Raw genomic sequence first — 19,322 nt, 5'->3', positions numbered from 1 at the left:
ACTCAGAAGGCTGAGGCAGAAGCATCACCTGAACCTGGGAGGTAGAGGTTGCAGTGAGCCGAGATCACACCATTGCACTCCAGCCTGGGCAACAAGAACAAAACTCTATCTCAAAAAAAAAAGTAATGTTCCAATGTTGGTTTCTTGGTTTTGACAAATGTATCATGTAAGATGTTAACAACAGGGTACACTGGGTGAGAGGTATTCAGGAACTCTACATATCATCTTTGCAACTTTTCTGTTGGAATAATCTAAAATTATTACAAAATAAGGTTAATTTTTTTTTTTTACTGCCACTTTTTTTTAAAGAAAGAAAGAAAAAAAAGAATGAAAAAGAGGAAGAAAAAGGAATAGAAAGAGAGAGAGAGAATGGGAGTATTGCTTTCTTGCCCAGGCTAGAATGCATTTTAGAAATGGGTATTGAAAACCTCTTTTATACCAATAATTATACTTAATGATGTAGACAGGAAGGAATAAGGGAAGAAAATAACAAACAAGCAGCCAACCAATATTTCATTTAAACCTATGAAAACGCTATGCGATTACTGAGGAGTGATTTACTGCCAATTATGTAGTCTCTTTTGGAATAGGTGTGAGGTGGTAATGTGTGTTCTGTGTATTTAAAGTGGAGAGTTCTATAAATGTTTATTAAGTTTACTTGTTCCGGGTCTGAGTTCAAGTCCTGGATGTCCTTGTTAATTTTCTGTCTCGTTGATCTATAGAATCGTTAGCTCTTCTTGTTACATTGATCCTTTTGTCATTATGTAATGTCCTTCTTTGCCTCTTTTGATCTTTGTTGCTTTAAAGTCTATTTTATCAGAGGCGAAATTTGTATCTCCTACTTTTTATTTATTTGTTTATTTTTACTCTCTGTTTGGTTGATAAATCTTCCTCCATCCCTTTGAGTCTTTGTGTATCGTTGCATGTGAGATGGATCTGGATGCAACATACCGATGGGTTTTGGCTTTTTGTCCAATTTGAATATATATGAGTTTAATACTGCCATTTGATGCTAGCTGGCTGTTTTGCCCATTAGTTGGTGCAAATTTTTCATTGTGTTGATGCTCTTTGCTTTTTGATATATTTTTGGAAAGGCTGATATTGGTTGTTCCTTTATATGTATAGTGCTTCTTTCAGAAGCTCTTGTAAAGCAGGCCTGGTGGTAGTGAAATCTCTAAGTACTTGCTTGTTCGCCAAAGATTTAATTTTTCCTTCACTTGTAAAGCTTAGTTTGGCTGGATATGAAACTCTGGGTTGAAAGTTCTTTTATTTAAGGATGTTAAATATTGGTCCCCACTCTTTTCTGGCTTGTAGGGTTTCTGCTGAGAGATCTGCTGTAAGTCTGATAGGTTTCCCTTTGTGGGTAACCTGACCTTTCCCTCTGGCTGCCCTTAGTATTTTCTCCTTCATTTCAACCCTAATAAATCTGGCAATTATGTGCCTTGGGGTTGGTCTTCTTGAAGAATATCTTTGTGGTGTTCTCTGTATTACCTGGAGTTGAATATTACCCTGCCTTGCTAGGTTGGGAAAGTTTTCCTGAATGATATCCTAAAGAGTATTTTCCGACTTGGATTCATTCTCTTCGTCACAATTCAGGTACACCTATCAAACGTAAATTAGGTCTTTTCACATAGTCCCATATTTCCTGGAGACTTTGCTCATTCCTTTTTATCCTTTTTTCTGCAATCTTGTCTTCTCGTTTCATTTCACTGAGCTGGTCCTCGACTTCTGATATCCTTTCTTCTGCTTGATCAATTAGACTGTTTAAACCTGTGCATACTTCGCGAAGTTCTCATGTTGTGTTTTTCAGCTCCATCAATTCACTTATATTCCTCTCTAAATTGTCCATTCTCGTTAGCATTTCGTCAAACCTTTTTTCAAAGTTCTTAGTTTCTTTGCATTGGGTTAGAACAAGTTCTTTTAATTCACAGAAGTTTCTTATCACCCACCTTTTGAAACCTGCTTCTGATAATGGAACACACTCGTTCTCCATTAAGCCTTGTTCCGTTACTGATGAGGAACTGCGATCCCCTGTAGAGGGAGAGGCATTCTGATTTTGAGTATTCTCTGCCTTTTTAGGCTGGTTTCTTCCCTTCATTATATATTTATCCGTCTGTCATCTTTGTAATTACCGACTTTCTAACTAGGTCTCTGAGTGGACGTCCAACTTGTTGATTCCCAGCACCGAAATCTGAGCAATCTACTGCGCCGGCCAAAACAGTGGTGTTAAGATTGATGGTGCTTTTCTGCTCGGGAATCTCCGGACTCTGTACCAAGAACTGCTGCGCTGTGGCGCCAGGAAAACCGCCGCGCCGGCCACAAGAGTCGTCCTGGCCACCCGTGGGGCTCCTCCGCTGGGAATCTCTTGGTCCGTGAGCAACAAAAATTCGTCTGAAAGTGTGGCGTTCTCTCGTTCTCTGTGCTTTCACTGGGAGCTACGATCCCGAGCTGCTAGTGATCAGCCATCTTGGATCTCTCTCTAAAGTTAATTTTTAAAAAGTTTCCTCTTAAAAAACTATCATTTATTTTCAAAAAAGGTAATGTCATGAAAACCAAAAATTTTAAAAAGTGGGAACACCAGGCCAGGCACAGTGGTTCATTCCTATAATCCTAGCATTTTGGGAGGCTGAGCTGGGAGGCTTGCTTGAGGTCAGGAGTTCAAGACCAGCCTGGTCAACATAGTGAGACCCCATCTCTTTAAAATAATAATAAAGTGGGAACACTACATACCTACTAGAATGGCTAAAATCCAAAAACTCGATAAAACTAAGTGCTGTCAAGAACATGGAACAATAGGAACTCTCATTCATTGCTGATACTAATGCAAAATGGCACAGCCACTTGGAAGACAGTTTGGCGGTGTCTTACAAAACTATACCTAGTCTTACCATATGACCCAGCAATCTGCTTCTGTGTATTTACTTAACTTAAAAATTTATGGCCGGGCGCGGTGGCTCAAGCCTGTAATCCCAGCACTTTGGGAGGCCGAGGCGGGTGGATCATGAGGTCGAGAGATCGAGACCATCCTGGTCAACATGGTGAAACCCTGTCTCCACTAATACAAAAAATTAGCTGGGCATGGTGGCGTGTGCCTGTAATCCCAGCTACTCAGGAGGCTGAGGCAGGAGAATTACCTGAACCCAGGAGGCGGAGGTTGCGGTGAGCCGAGATCGCGCCATTGCACTCCAGCCTGGGTAACGAGCGAAACTCCGTCTCAAAAAAAAAAAAAAAAATTTATAACAGCTGGGCACAGTGGGTCACACTGTTAATCCCAGCACTTCTGGGAGGCCAAGGCAGGAGTTCGAGATCTTTATGACATAAACAATGAACTTTAATGTATGCAAACTTTTTTTTTTTTTTTTGAAACTGAGTCTCACTCTGTCGCTCAGGCTTGAGTGCAGTGGTGTGATCTTGGCTCAGTGCAACCACCACTTCCCAGGTTCAAGCAATTCTCTGCCTCAGCCTCCCGAGTAGCTGGGATTACAGGTGCCTGCCACCATGCCCAGCTAATTCTTTTGTATTTTTAGTAGAGATGGGATTTTACCATCTTAGCTAGGCCGGTCTTGAACTCCTGACCTCAGGATGCACCCACTTCAACCTCCCAAAGTGCTGGGATTACAGGAGTGAAATGTATGCAAAATTTAAAAAGTCATTTAGGAGACTGGGGGATTGTAGAAAAGAATAAAGACTATGACAAGGGAATCTAACTATATTACAGATGTGTGAAACAACTTCCCCAAAGGGGGTGGGAAAGAGGTTCTGACATAAGTAGCTTTGGTAATGAGTGGAGTCTGAAAGATTAAGGGCAAAAGGAACTGCACAGAAGTATGTATTCTAGTTGATAATGTTTTTTCCCATGGAGTATGGGTTAGCAATTCTAATACTGCTATCTATGTATGTATATCCATATACAATGGAAATGGACAAATAAATAAATGGAGGTGGAAATTAGGTTTTTCACTATAGTAATGGAATTCAAAGATCAGCAAGGAGAGGAGGCTAGAATGATCTATGTGATAATAATGGATCAGAATTGGAGATACTAGTAAGAACTCATGTTCCCCCCCCCCATACTACTGAAAGTGATCTATGGAACTCATGTTTAACTTAATACAGACACAGGCAGCTACACAGAGAAATATTTATAGATATGTCTATATACATGGAGTTAGCATACATTCATACATTTCTTTGCTCTAATAGTTGAAAGGGCCTAAAAGAAATGACACCCCAGTAGCAAAGAGAACACTTAGTACCCAGGTCTTGTTTCTAATAGCATTCTCCAATAAAGGTAGCAGGTGCCTTAGAGAAATGGCTGATTCTAGCACTGGGACAAGAAATACACAAGATGAGCCTGGAACATTTCCAGATAGTAAGGAAGTACTCAAAGATCAATACAAATACACACACACACACACACACACACACACACACACACATACGTGTGTTAAAGGAATACAGGAGCCAACTGAAAGAGCTCCCAATGGAGAAAGCCAGAACAACCTGAACAACAAAATAAAGTAATACTGGAATGTAACCTAAAATATAAAATAAATATCCTTGAGTCCATACTATTGTCAGTAAATACTTGACTAAACTAATAAATGGGGAAGGAGAGACAAGAATTCCAAATAAATTATGTAGATACTCTACCCTAACGATCAAGGAACTCCCCATTCCTTAAGTGTGGGCTGCATACAGTGACTTCCTTTCAAAAAATACAGTATGGAAAAGGGGGGAAAAAGAGTAAATTCACACTGGAGAAACCTCACAAACACTACTTCAGGTTAATATGAACAGTAAAGGTCAATATTAACAGTCATAAATCATGTTAATAGCATGTACCTTTGATATGTGATGAAAATGGCACTTTACCTCTGTGGTCTTCCTGCCCAAAACCTATAACTCCAGTCTAATAATGAGAAAAACATCAGACAAATTTGACATCTTACAATGTATTTGACTAGTACCTCTCAAAACAGATTAGAAAATTTTTAAAAATTCAGATCTATAATTTTTCTAGCTTTCTTAGTCAAAGACTTTCTCAACTAGGCTGTTGAGATTCTGCTCACATCCAGACACAGGAACAAGTCTGGTGCAGTGGCTCACACCAGTAATCCCAGCACTTTGGGAGGCTGGGGCGAGAGGATTATTTGAAGCCAGGAGTTTGAGACAAGTCTAGGCAATATACTGAGACTGTGTCTCCACACACAAAAAAATTGAGGACTGAGCACAGTGGCTCATGCCTATAATCCCAGCACTTTAGCACTCTGGGAGGCCGAGGCAGGCAGATCACTTGAGTCCAGGAGTTCAAGACCATCCTAGGCAACATAATGATATCTTGCTTCTACAAAAAATAAAAAATTAGCCAGGCATGGTGGCACTCGCCTGCAGTCCCAGCCCCTAGAGGCTGAAGTGGAAGGATCCCTTGAGCCTGGGAGGTAGAGGTTCCAGTAAGCAGAGATCGGACCACCACACACTCCAGCCTGGGAGACTCCATCTCAAAAAACAAAACAAAACAACAACAACAACAACAACAAAAAAAACACTGCTGAGCCAACCTTGTCACAATATTTTTAGAATATAAAAATAAAAATAAAAAAATAAAGACAGAAACACAGCCAACTGGTTAGTCAGATGCTGTTTTTATCACCTCATTGTACAGAGAAGATGATGCCAGTTTTGGCCAATTTTGTTGAACAAATATTTTTGACCACCTAGTTTGTTGCAGGCACTGTTGAGCCATTGAGGTAAACTCACAGGGGGAAAAACAATCTATGCCCTGCTTGCATTTCTACGAGAAAAATCTAACAATATATAGACAAACAATAAAAAATTACATAATATATGCTATGAAGTAAATAAGGAAAAGTGACATAAAAGTGACCAAAAGGGCTCCTCTGAGAGCTAAGAAAAATATCTCTTTAAGAGATGACATATTTAAATTGAGACCTGAGGGTGTCAGTAACATAGGCTGGGAGTAGGGGTAGAGTGAAGTGGGAAGTTCCAGAACAGAATGTAAAGGTCGAAATGAATAAGTGTAATGTGTTGGAGATATATACATTAAGTAGGTAGAGTAACTGGTCTGATAGAAATTAGCTAAGTAATGTATTCTAAACTCCAGAGGAAAGATAGGAAAATCATCTAAAAACCTTAAAACTCTCCAACATTGACTACCAAGAATCCATCAATCCTAATTAGATTAAGAACTCAATTTTTATGTATCCCTTTAGCTAACCCCCACCACTGCCACAGTTGTCCATCTCCCATATGGTAAATGCTATTCTTCATTGCCCCATCTTCCCTCTAAAAACTATCATGCCTTTTCATCATATCTCCGGTAGTACTTTTTTTAAAGGGGTTGGGGGAATTCTACCCAGAAATTGCTCCTGAATTCTCCTACAGATCCTTACTTCACATAGTACAACCATAGGTTAAGATAAGAGCAAAGGCCCTAGAAACAGACTAACTTGGGTTCAAAGTCAGGTTCTATCACTTAGTTCTATGATTTTAAGCAAGTTGCACAGCCTCTTTAAGACTCAGTTTCCTCATCTGTAAAACACTGTGAGGCTAAAAAAAGATAAAGTGTGGCTATGCCCTAAGTGCACGCAAAGAAAAAATAAAATTAAAAAAAAAAAAAAAGATAAAGTGTGGCTAGGCATGGTGGCTTATGCTTGTAATTCCAGCACTTTGGGAGGCTGAGGAGGGCAGATTGCTTAAGTCCAGGAGTTTGAGACCAACCTGGGCAACATGGCAAAACCCCGTTTCTACAAAAAAATACAAAAATTAGCTGGGTGTGCTGGCATGTGCCTGTAGTCCCATCTACTCGGGAGGCTGAGGTGGGAGGATCAATTGAACACAGGAGGTTGAGGCTACAGTGAGCCATGATCACACCACTGCACTCCAGCCTGGGTGACAAAGCAAGACACTGTCTCAAAAAATATATAAAAAAATAAACTGTGGGACCCAGTAAACATTCAATACATGTTAGCTACTGCTAGTGAAAATATCTGGGCATGTATTTTATTCAAGGACCAGAACTGAGCCTAGAGGGATTACAGAAACTATAATTTGCTACAGTAAATTGTTTGAGAGATAAAACTGTCACACTCCCTTAGGTCAGGGCCTTTGTCTTCTTCTGTTTCACCAGTGTATTCCCTGAATTTAGAACAATGTGTAACAGACATTAAACATCAATCTCAGTATCTATTCAATGAATAAATAAGACCGCATTAAAGGAGCATAAGAGAGCCTGGCTTTACCCTAACATATTCATTCACTGTCAAAATTTTTAATACTTATCCTAAGGCACTGTTAAAGAGGTTTATTATTTTTAATTGCTTACCAAAAACCTTGAACAGGGTTCATAATATTAAGGTACTCAAATTTATTAGAATTAAAACTTCGCTGCTGGAGCAATTGAGAGTTGAACACATGGTGGTCTCTGGAGCATAGTGTGCCCAGAGAGGGCGTGGAAGATCCATGCCTCTTCCCCCATACCTCCCCTATATAGCTCTTCATCTGTATCCTTTGCAATATCCTTTATAATAAACTGGCTGGAAAATATGTTTTCCGGAGTTCTGTGAACAGCTCTAGCAAATTAATCAAACCCAAGGAGGGGGGTTATAGGAATGCCCATTTACACAGTCAGTCAGTCTACAGAAGCACAGGTAAAAAAAAAAAAAACCTGGGGTTTCAGACTGGCATCTGAGTTGGGGGCAGTCTTGTGGGACTAAACCCTCAATCTGTGGGATCTGACACTACCTCCAGATAGTGTCAGAATTGGCCAGGCGCAGTGGCTCATACCTGTAATCCTAGCACTTTGGGAGGCTGAGGTGGCCAGATCACCTGAGGTGAGAAGTTCGAGACCAGCCTGGCCAACATGGAAAAATCGTCTCTACTAAAAATACAAAAAATTAGCTGGGCGTGGTGGCAGGTGCTTGTAATCCCAGCTACTCAGGAGGCTGAGGCAGGAGAATTGCTTGAACCCGGGAGGCGGAGGTTGCAGTGAGCCAAGATCACGCCACTGCACTCCAGCCTGGGTGACAGAGCGACTCTGTCTCAAAAAAAAAAAAGTGTTAGAATTGAACTGAATTAGAGGACACACAGGTGGTGTCCACTGCTCAAGAACTACTTGCTTGGCAGGTGGGGAAAAGCTCCCACATATCTGAGGTCACAGAAATATTCTATTGTATAAACGTATAAGATAAACTTACTAAAGTTTGTTATTCTAAATTGTCAGAATTGGGATTTGCTAGAATGACTTTGGCTCACAGACACATATGGTTTGGGAAGAAAAAAGATAAAAGGATGGGGACGAAGAATCTTTGATTACTGAGTGGCCAAGTGGTCACTTATGGCAAGGAGCCGAAGCTGTGCTGTCATCAATTACTAAAGGTAAAATTTATCTATGGAGCCAGCGCAGTGGCTCACGACTGTAATCCCAGCACTTTGGGAGGCTGAGGTGGGTGGATCACAAGGTCAAGATATCTAAATCATCCTGGCTAACATGGTGAAACCCTGTCTCTACTAAAAAATAATAAAAAATTAGCTGGGCATGGTGGCATGCACCTGTAGTCCCAGCTACTCAAGAGGCTAAGGCAGAAGAATTGCTTGAACCCGGGAGGTGGAGACTATAGTGAGCCGAGATCGCGCCACTGCACTCCAGTCTGGGTGAGAGTTGGACTCTGTCTCAAGAAAAAGTTAATCACGGAATCTACAGATGGATCCAACTGCCTGGGAGTTGGTTCAAGGGATACATGAGGAGATGCAAACTAGTATTTAAGAAGTGTGATGTTAAATCCCTTGGTTATTGTTATCTGTAACAGCTAAAATGAAATTAAGAGAGTGGTGGGTTGGACCTTCCTGCTAGACTAAGCTCAGATTTCAGTAAGTGTGTGAGCTTAGGCTACTAGCCTCAAATCTGTCCCCCAAGGGAAATTTATGCTGGGACAACAGAAAGTGCTTCTAAGACCTCTGGTAAGGAAGAAGGTGGTCTGTAAAACCAAGGAACTATTGAAACCAGGGGCTACAATGTGAAAGAATTGTTTCACTTTGTGCATTAGTATCATCAGCTTCTTGAGAACAGTCTGATTCTACCTATAAATGCCAAGTGGAACACCCCAGATCCAGATAGAGCCACTGATGTTTCATATGCAAGCCATGTGAAAATGGCTTTATGATGACTAGGACATTTACCCTCTAAATATGCCCACTTCCCAGGTCATGGTAAATGCTGTGGTTAAGGGTGGACTCCTTAATGTGGATAACCTTACCACTGCAAAATCAAAAGACAGTTCGAGAAGCCTTACCAAATGTGCTGTCTGTTTCCTCTCATGGGTCTTACAGATGCTAATAAAACCATTAGGCTGCCGGGCGCGGTGGCTCACGCCTGTAATCCCAGCACTTTGGGAGGCCGAGGCAGGTGGATCACGAGGTCAAGAAATCGAGACCATCCTGGTCAACATGGTGAAACCCCATCTCTACTAAAAATTCAAAAAGTTAGCTAGGCATGGTGGCACATGCCTGTAATCCCAGCTACTCAGGAGGCTGAGGCAGGAGAATTGCCTGAACCCGGGAGGCGGAGGTTGCAGTGAGCTGAGATCGCGCCATTGCACTCCAGCCTGGGTAACAAGAGCGAAACTCCGTCTCAAAAAAAAAAAAAAAAAAAAAAACCATTAGGCTAAGAGAATGGTGAGACAGAGGGCAAATGGATTCACCACAGAAGGTGGAAATTTTTAAATGGTTATTAAGAAATAAGGTAGCAGGGTATGGTGGCTCATGCCCGTGATCACAGAACTTTGGGAGGACTAGGCCAGATGATCACTTGAGCCTAGGAATTTAAGACTAGCATGGGCGCCAAAGGGAGCCCCTGATAGTCTCCCAATATTAAGGGGTTCCAAATAAGTTTGCTATATTTACCCCAGTTTGGAGAAATTCTAAGTCAGGAGGCAGATTACAATGAGAAATCCAATCTGAAATTGATAGGGCAATAGGCAGATGAGTCAAAAGATAAAGACTGACAGGCTGGGTGTAGTGGCTCACGCCTGTAATCCCAGTGCTTTGGGAGGCCGAGGCAGGCGGATCATGAGGTCAGGAGATCGAGACCACCCCGGCCAACACGGTGAAATCTCGTCTCTACCAAAATACAAAAAAATTTGTTGGGTGTAGTGGCACGCACCTGTAGTCCCAGCTACTCGGGAGGCTGAGGCAGGGGAATCACTTGAACCCAGAAGGCGGAGGTTGCAGTGAGCCGAGATTGCACCACTGCACTCCAGCCTGGTGACAGAGCAAGACTCCATCTCAAAAAAAAACTGACAAATGGGCAAGTGTCTCTTGGCTGGGGACCCCAAGTCTTCTGTATACAAGTAGGTAAAATGGTCAGGGAGTGGTGAAGAGAAATTCCTGGGACTCCTTCATATAGAAGCCCCAGGCACAGTGGTACCAAGAGCCATTTGTGAAGTCCTGAAGAGGGCTACAACTAGATTAAGAGAAGGCCAGTCATACTGGTTGACACCTGTAACCCCAGAATTTTGGGAGGCCGAGACAGAAGGACCCCTTGAGCCCAGGAATTCAAGACCAGGCTGGGCAACAAGGCGAAACCGCATCGCTACAAAAAATTTAAAAATTTGCCAGGCATGGTGATGCATACCTGTAGTCCCAGCTACTTGGAGGCTGAGATGGGAGGATCACCTGAGCCCTGGAGGTCAAGACTGCAGTGAGCCATAATTGCAGCACTGCACTGCAGCCAGGGCAACAGAGTGAGATCTGATCTCAAAAAAAAAAAAAAAAAATGAGAGAATACAAAAATGTGTTGACACAACTATGAAAGTTGGAAGCTGTGTCTCCTATACGTAAATGTTTTATGGGAATGGATATTATGTCTGTCTGGGGAACACTTCCCCTACCTAGAATTGCAAAAACAAAACCTGTTGATCAGGTCCTAATGGAAGCTCCAGTTAGAAAAGTGAGGGTTGGCGGGATGTGGTGGCTCACCCCTGTAATCCCAGCACCTTGGGAAGCCGAGGCAGGTGGATCGCTTGAGATCAGGAGTTCCAGACCAGCCTGCCCAACATGGTGAAACCCTGTCTCTACTAAAAATACAAAAAATTAGCTGGGCATCGTGACACGCACCAGTAGTCCCAGCTACTTGGGAGGCTGAGGTGGGAGAATCCCTTGAACCTAGGAGGCAGAGGTTGCAGTGAGCTGAGATCATGCCACTGCACTCCAGCCTGGGCAACAGAGTGAGACTCCATCTCAAAAAAAAAAAAAAAAAAAAAAAAAGAAAGAAAGAAAGAAAAGAAAAGGGTTGATGGAATTAAGATAAAAGTTTACAAGAGAGTTGGTATATTCAAACATACTTCATGTGAGGGCTCCACACCCTTCTCTCATACCTACTGGACCTATGCCTCTCTTCATCTGTATCCTTTACAATAAACTGGTAAAAGAAAAAAAACAACAACAACAGAAAAATAGCTGCTGCTAAAACTGAACCGTCAGTTGTAGAAAAGTGCGATGGAATTACCACACCACTGTTCATAATTCAAAGCTGATCAAGACTTTAAAGTAATGGAGAATAAAGTAAAAGGTATGTTAATTGTTATGGAATACCTTTGCTTGCCATTGCCTCAGTGAACAGCCTTTAAAAATGTATTTAAATTTTTTTTTGCATGAGTTTATCAACTAGATTTAACTTATGCTGGCAAAATAAATCGCTTTCACCTTTATATCACTAAAGTTTATAAAAGCATTACAGTTTGTCCAGTCACTTAAGTCAAAAATCCTTTACAATTCCTTAAAGTTTCAAAAGATTCTTAGCTTCATTTATTGGTTCTTTAGGTCAAAGAAGGACTTTTCAGGGTGATGAAAATGGAGGAAGGAGAAGCTCACCTTTCTAAAAATGAGTTTTCAATTACTATAATTATGCATAAGACAGGCAGCATTTCTGGGCCAAGATTTGATGCCCTGGTCCCATGAGAATTAAATTAGAGCCATGCATAAATTTGGGGCAAGTTCTGCAAAAACCACCTCAACTTCTATTGATGCTGAATGAAAAACTCATTGTTAAGATTCATCAGCACGAATATATTTTCTAACACACACTAGCCACTCTGGCAACATCCCTTTCACCATTTTCTATCCAAGAAACAGAACGGAATGCATTTCAATCCTGCCCAACAATGACCACCATTACAACTAGTAGGGGAGAGCTCAAAAGTAAGAATCCAGTTCACTGAGCCCCGACCTTAAAGTAGCAAGGCCTGCTGAACCCCACATTGCTAGCTATTGTATTGGTTCCCCCACATCTCCAGGGCTGGAAGGACACCTGAACGCTCCCGACACCTTGAGTGAAAGCCAAACAAACGTTAAGGGCGGGGTGGTGGATGATCGGAATCGTTCACATCGCAGCAAGCCGGCAGGGGACACAGGTGTGCGGCCAGGCCCCGGTACCGCCGTTCTCGTCATGCTCCGAGACGACAAGGCCCTTCTCAACCACCACAGCACTAGGAGGCTGTTATTCATACACTTGACAATTACGTGAGGAGCACTCTAGCAGGGCCGGCTCTCCGGGCCCCCGCCCTGGTTCGGGTACATCACATCGGCCAGGCACGGCCCTGCGCCGCCAGCGCCCCCCGGGCGCTGCCACCCGCGCCCCGCTGCGGCGCGCTCTGGCCACTCGGAGCCCAACCCTGGCCTCCGCCGCACACGAGCGCCCACGCCCCCCGCCCTGCCCGCCGCAGGTCTCCCGGCCTCCGCCCCGCTTCGCCGCCTCAGACCTGCCGGGCTCGTGGGGCAAGGGAGGCGCGCGTCTGAAGACCCCCCAACCCCTGGGACCCAGAGGCCGCTCTACGCGCGCGATACCTGCCCTCGAGGGCCTCGTGGGTGGGGCAGGCCCACCGACCACTCACCTCAGCCGGGTCAGAACCAAGGGGCCTACTCTAAGCCGTTTGAAACCGCTTGGGCCGCCGCACACCCCGCAGTGTCCTCGTTCTTTATTGGTCCTCGACGGACCGCCCATCGGCCTTTTATTGGTCCATTTGAAAGGCCTGTGGGCACGCGCCGCCCGCCCCCTTAAGGGAGCCGCGCGCTGCCGTGTTTCCCTCTGGACCTGGCGCTGCCAGCTCGGGTACCGGTCGCTGCCGGGGGCGATCTGCCGACGACCCCGAAAAGAAGGGCAAAAGGTGTGTGTAGAGCTGGGCATTTCTGAACGTCAGCATGTCTCAGCCTCCCGAGTGTAATGCTACTTTGAGGAATTTGTCCTACAGATCTGCACAAGTAAGCAAAGAAAAAGAAAATTATACAAGGATGTTTACTGCAGTACTGCAGTAATCCCAGGTAGCTAGGATTACAGACATGCATCACCATGCCCAGCTAATTTTTTTTTTTTTTTTCTGGTAGAGACGGGGTTTCACCATGTTGGCCAGGGTGATCTCGAATTGCTGATCTCAAGTGATCCATCCGCCTTGGCCTTTGAAAGTGCTGGAATTACAGGCATGAGCCACTGTGTCCAGCCAGCACTGCTTAAGATTAAAAAAAAAAAAAATCTGGAGGCCAGGCATGATGGCTTATGCCTATAATCCCAGTGCTTTGGGAGCTGGAGGTGGAGGATTGCTGGAGTGTGGGAGATAAAGGCTGCAGTGAGCTATGATCATGCCACTGTACTCCAGCCTGGGTGAAATTACATGTCCATCAACAGAGAACTTTTTACATGAATTATGGTATATCCATTCAATAGAACACTATGCACCTGTTAAAAAGAATGTGGTTAATCTATGTGCTGGAGTAGAAAAATGCACAAATTTTATTAATTGAACAAAAAGCAAGTTGTAGAACTTGTGCAATGATTTTATTATATATGGTTATAAATGTATGTGTTTGAGGGCATGCCTGAAAATGGTTAGAACCTTCCTGGAATTATAAGAAACTTAATAGAAGTGGGACTCAATAGGGAAGAAAATGAATTTTTACCATTGATATGGTGTGTTTCTTTTTTCCTTCATAGAAGGAGCGAGATGTCTAGTGGGGAAAGTGTGAGTCAGGGCACAGAAACAAGGAAGTTCATCATATGTATGGGACTGAACATGTGGGGTTGATTTGGGGACTGAAATTATGTTGGGAAGTAGTGGAACACAGGATTGACACAGAAGGTTAGAAACAATTCTTAAAGGATCTTGAATACCAGGGTATGGAATTGGTACTTTGTTAAGTAGATAATGGGGAGCTATTGAGAGTTCCTGAGCAAAAGAGTGACAAAATCAGAGTTGTACTTTAGGAAAATTAATTAGCTTGATTGTCTAAAATGGTTTAGAGTTGGGAACCCAGCAAGGAGTCTGATATGAGGTGTTAGCAGTAGAGAGAATGAGAGCAGATTCAAGAAAGAATGAAAGATTTGGCAACTAACTAAATTAGTTGCAAAGGAGAGGGTGGATCCCATTTAGGGAGGCGAGTCAAAGAGAATTCCAGGATTTGATTGCCCAATGGAAGTAGGAAATCAGAAGAAGCCGGTCTCAAGGGTAGGGTGAGGAGTTTAAATTACAACCTGTTTACTGGTAGGTACCAATGAAGCATTCTAATGGAACCATCCGAGTAGGCCTAGAAAATATACAATGGAAGCTGGAAGAATAGATGTAGAATCAATGATAAAGATTTGGGGATCACATTGATAGAGTGAATGAGACTACAGACGGGGGATTGGAAAGAGTGAAAGGATGGGCAATGAGGACAGAACCACATATAGGAGAAGAAGAAAGGAATGAATCAAAGCAATACGGTCATGGTAACCTTGGAGAAATTGATGAGGACATACAGAAATCATCTTCTTCTGTCATTGTTTGTTGGCATATTTACTTCATTTAAATATTACCAGAAATAAACTGAAGATCACATTTAAGGAGAGGATGTGATGATAATCTGGAATTGGCTTAATAAAGAATGTGTGTGCAGTCTGGGGTCCTGGAGAGTTTTAGAACAAGGTGGCAAAACCCCTTTTTGTCTTGGATAACTTAGGTACATCCCTACTTTAAGATGAGCATTAGATGTCTGATTCTACTCATTTATTCATTTATTCATTCAAGAAATGTTTATCAGCACCTAGTATGTGGAGGGACTATTCTAGGCACTGCAACAATCAGTAGACAAAATAGACTCCCCAAAATTTCCTCCCCTTGGGGCACTCACACTATAGTGAGGAAACACAGACAATCAATGCGTAAATAAATTATATAGTGTGTTATTAGACAATATGTCCAGTGGGAAAAGGAAAAAGAATAAAACTGGGTAAAGGAATAGGAAAATGGGGTTGGAAAGGCTATAATTTTATTTTATTTTTCAACTTTTATTTTAGAATCGGGGGTACATGTGTAGATTTGTGATAAAGGTATACTGTGTGATGCTAAGGTTTGGGGTATGATTAAATGTAGGTATTGATTATAGTACCCAACAGTAGTTTTTCAGTCTTTGCTCCTCTCCCACTCTCCCATCTCTAGTAGTCCTAAGTGTCTATCATACCCTTCTCTATGTCCATGTGTACCCAATGTTTAGCTCCTATTTCTAAGTGAGAACATGCAATATTTGGTTTTCTGTTTCTGCATTAGTTTGTTTAGGATTATGGCCTCCAACTGCATCCAGGCTGCTGCAAAAGACATGATTTCATTCTTTTTTATGGCTGCATAGTATTCCATGGTGTATGTATACAACATTTTCTTTTTTTTTTTTGAGACAGTCTCACTCTGTTGCCCAGGCTGGAAGCTCAATCTTGGCTCACTGCAACCTCTGCCACCCGGGTTCAAGCAATTCTCCTGTCTCAGCCTCCTGAGTAGCTGGGATTACAGGCACCTGCCATCACACCCGACTAATTTTTGTATTTTTAGTGGACATGGGGTTTCACCATCTTGGTCAAGCTGGTCTTGAACTCCTGACCTCGTGATCCACCCACCTCAACCTCCCAAAGTGCTAGGATTACAGGTGTGAGCCACCGCATCTGGCCTAGTACCACATTTTCTTTATCGAATCCACCATTGATGGGCACAAGGGTTGATTCCATGTTTTTGCCATTGTGACTAGTGCTGTAATTGGTACATGTGTCCTTTTGGTAGAATGGTTTATTTTCCTTTGAGTATATACCCAGTAATGGGATTGCTGCATTGAATGGTAGTTCAACTCTTAGTTCTTTGAAAAATCTCCAAACTGCTCTCCACAGTGGCTGAATTAATTTACATTCCCACCACAGTGTACAAGTGTCCCTGTTCCTCTGCAGCCTTGACAGCATCTGTTAATTTTTCACTTTTTTTTTTTTTTTTTTTGAGACATAGTCTCTGTCGCCAGGCTGGAGTGCAGTGGTGTGATCTTGGCTCACTGCACCTTCCACCTCCTAGCTTCAAGCAATTCTCCTGCCTCAGCCTCCTGAGTAGCTGGGATTACAGGTGCCCACCACCACACCTGGGTAATTTTTGTATTTTTAGTAGAGACGGGGTTTCACCAGGTTGGCCAGGATGGTCTCGGATCGCTTGACCTTGTGATCTGCCCGTCTCGGCCTCCCAAAGTGCTGGGATAACAGGTGTGAGCCACTGCACCCAGCCAATTTTTTACTTTTTAACAAAAGCCATTTTGACTGGTATGAGGTGGTATCTCGTGGTTTTGATTTGCATTTCTCTAATGATTAGCGATGATGAGCATTTCTTCGTATGTTTGTTGGTCACTTGTATATCTTTTGAAAGTGTTTGTTCATGTCCTTTGCTCACTTATTTATTTATTTAGAGACAGAGTCTCACTCTGTTGCCCAGGCTGGAGTGCAGTGGCACGATCTCAACTCACTGCAACCTCTGCCTCCCGGATTCAACTGATTCTCCCACCTCAGCCTCCTGAGTAGTTAGGATTACAGGCGACCACCACCATGCCTGGCTAATTTTTGTATTTTTAGTAGAGACAGGGTTTCACCATGTTGGTCAGGCTGGTCTCAAACTCCTGGCCTCAGGTGATTGCCCACGTCAGCCTCCCAAAGTGCTGGGATTATAGGCATGAGCCACTGCTCCTAGCTTGTCCACTTTTTTATGGGGTTGTTTTTCACTTGTTGGTATAAGTTCTTTATAGATTCTGGATATTAGACCTTTGTTGGGTGCATAGCTTGTGAATATTTTCTCCCATTCTGTAGTTTGTCTGTTATTCCTGTGTTAGTTTCTCTTGCTATGCATAAACTCTTTACTTTCAGTAGGTCCCACTTATCAATTTTTGTTTTTGTTCCAATTGCTTTTGAGGACTTAGCCATAAATTATTTGCCAAAGCTGATATCGATAGCAATCACGTTCATTATTAGTGGGATTTAAAAAAAAAAAAAAAGCTGATATCGAGAAGGGTATTTCCTAGAGTTTCTTCTAGGATTCTTATAGTTCAAGGGAAAGACTGCAATTTTTTTTTTTTTAGATGGGGTCTTGTTCTGTCACCTAGGCTGGAGTGCAATGACATAATCACAGCTCACGGCAGCTTTGACCTCCTGGGCTCAAGTGATCCTCCCACCTCAGCCTCTTGAGTAGCTAAGACTACAGGCATGCATGAACACACCTGGCTATTTTAAAAAATTTTTTTGTAGAGATAGGATCTCATTATGTTGCCCAAGATGGTCTCAAACCCCTGGATTCAAGCAATTCTCCTGCATCAGCCTCACAAAGTGCTGGGATTACAGGCATTAGCCACCTCACCCAGGTGACTATAATATATATATAAAGGAGGCCAGGGGGCTGTGGCTTATGCCTGTAATCCCAGCATTTTAGAAGGCCTCACCTGAGGCCAGGAGTTTGAGACCAGCGTGGCCAACATGGTGAAACCCTGTCTCTACTAAAAATACAAAAATTAGCCAGGCGTGGTGGTGGGTGCCTATAATTCCAGCTACTCAGGAGGCTGATGCAGGAGAATTGCTTGAACCCAGGAGGCGGAGGTTGCAGTGAGCTGAGATCATGCCATTGCACTCCAGCCTGAGCGACAAGAGCGAGACTCCATCTCAAAAATAACAACAACAAAAACTGCCCGGGTGTGGTGGCTCACACCTATAATCCCAGCACTTTGGAAGACCAAGGCAGGTGGATCCCCTGAGGTCAGGAGATCGAGACCAGCCTGACCAACATGGTGAAACCCTGTCTCTACTAAAAATACAAAAGTTAGCTAGGTGTGGTGGTGGGCGCCTGTAAGCCCAGCTACTTGGGAGCCTGAGGCAGGAGAATCACTTAAACCCGGGAGGTGGAAGGGTGCAGTGAGCTGATATCATGCCATTGCATTCCAGCCTGGGCAACAGAGTGACTCCGTCTCAAAAAAAAAAATTATATATATATATATACATATATATATATATGTATGTATATGAAAGGGTGGTCAGAGTAGATTTCACTGAGGGTACATTTGAGCAAAGACTTAAAGAACGTGAAGGAGTTAGCCATGAGTGTATCTAGGGGAAGAAAGTGCCAGCAAGGGCCAAGAGCTGTGCAAAGTCCTTACATTTCTGAGGAAGAGGGAGGCTCGTTTAGCTGGCCCAGAGTAGTATGCAATAGGGGGAAGTAGGAGATGAAATCTTGTAACAGTGGAGGGTGAGGAGTGGCAGATCCCATAGGGCCTTGTAAAAATCTTATACAGTACTTTGCCCATAGTAGGTATGCAATAAATGTTTGCCCAGTCATCTTTTGCCATCTGGGATCATCAAATAGCATTTATCTGTGTATTTATTGGAGTTACGTGTGTCTCTTTCTTTATTTCAGGGTCCTTTCAATAGTCCTTTTAGATAAGGAGTATATTTATGAATATCCTGCCCTCTGAGGGCAGTGAAACCCTTGTGGGCATTCGAGATCAAAGTGAATGCTTCATTTTTGCAACTGGAAACCGTAAATAAATGCCAAATACTGTGGCTGTTGAATAACTGTGCTGGGCATTTCTAAAAAGCACGTTAAGGTTGGGACAGTGCTCATCCTTTTGTAATCACAAGCTGAATTCTGGTTGAAGCATCCCTATCATGGGACATGTATCCATATTTCCAGCCTAAAAGGAGCAGCTTCAGTGATGAGCTTCCTTTCAGCTTTCAATCCAGGTGCCCTCTGCATTATTTCCCCAGCAGTGGTGACATTAATGCAGATTTCAAGTGCCTGTGGTTTTAGTGCCAGCTGTCTTCCAGGATTGCAAAGCCTACCGTGGCTTGCACTTGATTGCATTGAATAAGTGCTGGTTGAATGAAGGAATGAATAGCCTTTTTTTTTCTTTTCTCATAATTCATTTTCCATAGCCCCCAAAACGTAGGCTGTCCCAGAACTTTGACCACAGAAGCATCAGCCTCACCAAAGAGGAAG

General features: G+C 43.0%; 1 protein-coding gene across 2 annotated transcripts in view; it reads right to left on the bottom strand.

Moving 5' to 3' along the window:
- Positions 1-12,990, bottom strand: part of CKAP5 (cytoskeleton associated protein 5) — a 113,519-nt gene extending 100,529 nt beyond the window's left edge. For both annotated transcript variants that reach the window (XM_064364966.1, XM_064364967.1), the window contains exon 1: positions 12,909-12,990. The gene's annotated coding sequence lies outside the window, so the exon portion shown is untranslated. The remainder of the gene's footprint in view (positions 1-12,908) is intronic.
- Between the last annotated feature and the right edge of the window lie 6,332 nt (positions 12,991-19,322).

Source organism: Aotus nancymaae, unplaced genomic scaffold (genome assembly GCF_030222135.1).
Source record: "Aotus nancymaae isolate 86718 unplaced genomic scaffold, 86718_ANA_hifiasm-v0.15.2.pri h1tg000059l, whole genome shotgun sequence".
NCBI lineage: Eukaryota > Metazoa > Chordata > Mammalia > Primates > Aotidae > Aotus > Aotus nancymaae.
The sequence above is the reverse complement of the archived record's forward strand: the minus strand, read 5'-3'. Positions and strand labels throughout refer to the sequence as shown.